The sequence below is a fragment of the Equus przewalskii genome, chromosome 18, assembly GCF_037783145.1.
Source record: "Equus przewalskii isolate Varuska chromosome 18, EquPr2, whole genome shotgun sequence".
In the NCBI taxonomy this organism is placed as follows: domain Eukaryota; kingdom Metazoa; phylum Chordata; class Mammalia; order Perissodactyla; family Equidae; genus Equus; species Equus przewalskii.
The window spans coordinates 23725687-23727456 of NC_091848.1; the positions used below are offsets into that span (position 1 = coordinate 23725687).

Genomic DNA, 1770 nt, shown 5'->3' on the forward strand with positions numbered 1-1770 from the left:
GGCCAGATGTTCCCAAGACCCCCACCGGTTGGTTCTGAGCAACTTCTCTCTAAAACAATGTCCACAAAATAGGGAGTCAAAATTTGGAAGTGCCTTCTTGAAGGCAGCCATGAGCCTAACCAATCTTGATGCAAGCCCTTACGTGGTCCCAGGGGCCAGTGGGGGCAACTGATGGCAAAATCTAAGACTGACCCTCAAGAAATGGTGAAATGGGGGAAGTTTGTCCTCAATACTCCAACCCACATCCCATATATATCTCTTTTTAAAATAACTTTTGTTATGTGTTTTTCCAATTATAAAACAATAACAAACCACTTTGTTGAGAACTTGGAAAATTTAGAAAAGAATCAAAGTTAACATTTGGTGTGCTGGAATAGACTCATACTGACTTGAGAGATTCAAGTGCATGCATTTCTTCCCAACTTCGAGTTCGGTGATATCAGGTTGGTTGAAATTGGCCATGATAGGAGTATTTATACCACAAAAACTGGGAAATGCTACAAATCAGGGTTGGGTTTTTTTTCTGCAAAACATTACCACACACAACTGAGACACCTCCTTCTCCTTCAAACTATTGAGGTCCTGAGGCCACCTGAATCTGGACCACTCTCCGGCTCCAGTTAAGACTGTACTATTGGATTTTAGAGAAATTTTTCCTAAATTCCCCTTTTCTCAAGGTAGCTTGATTGAGTCTCTGTTCCTTACATCCAAATGGGCTTCAATGGAACATAGCAGTAGTAGGATGCTCCTCTGTCTGACCCACACATGAACCACTATCCCACCCTTCTTCCACAGACCTCAGTATTGGCCCCACCACCAAGCCCTCACTGTGGGAGCCACATCTGCAGCCCAGTTTGGCACCTTCAAGCTTCTACACCTGCCCTAAAGGCAAATCCAGTTTTCTCATAAAGGGAATTTTCCAACAGAGACTAATTTTTTAACCATTTAGCCCCATGAAGCCTCTCACTCATTGTCCATTATGGCTTCATGTCCCAGTTTGCCTCTGGGCCAAGCTTGGTCAAGATATTAAGGGCTTCTTTTCTTACTGGAATGGCCGTCTTCCAGTAATTCGCCAAAATGACCAATACAAAGGAAAAGAGGAGAAGCATTCACTATATGTTCTCTAGGCCTTTTAGAAAACAGGGAATTCTTCCTTTGGCCACATGCATGTGAATCTACAAGAAAGGTGATACGGTTGACATCAAGGGAATGGGGACTGTTCCAGAAGGAGTGCCCACAAACTTTCCCATGGCAACACTGGAAGAGTCTACAGTGTTACCCAGCATGCTCTTGGCCTTGCTGTAAACAAACAAGTTAAGGGCAAGATTCTTGCCAAGAGAATTAATGCACGTGTTGAACACATTAAGCTCTCTAAGAGTTGAGATAGCTTCCTGAAACATGTGAAGGAAAATGACCAGAAAAAGAAGGAAGCTAAAGAGAAAGTTACTTGGGTTCAACTGACGTTCCAGCCTGCTCCACCCAGAGAAGCACTCTTGTGAGAACCAATGGAAAGGAGCCTTAGCTGCTGGAACCCATTCCCTATGTATTCATGGCATGATAGGTGAAAATAAATAGAATACCTCTGGACTATGGAAGAAAAAAAGATTTTAAGGGCTCTAGTGGCAGCCCTCAGGTTTGGAGTTCATGGAAGAACATTAGCCCTGGGAAGAAGTTGCAGGTGCAAGGCAAGACACCAGTCCTGGAGGAACAGCAATACCAATGGTGGTACCCAGAGGACCAAGCTCTAGAGATGGGCATAGGATTAAAAAG

The 1770-nt window shown here is 43.8% G+C and overlaps 1 pseudogene; it reads left to right on the forward strand.

Annotated features, from left to right (window-relative positions):
* Window positions 1-1077: 1077 nt before the first annotated feature.
* LOC103565551 (large ribosomal subunit protein eL21-like) lies at window positions 1078-1558 on the forward strand (annotated as a pseudogene).
* Window positions 1559-1770: the final 212 nt, after the last annotated feature.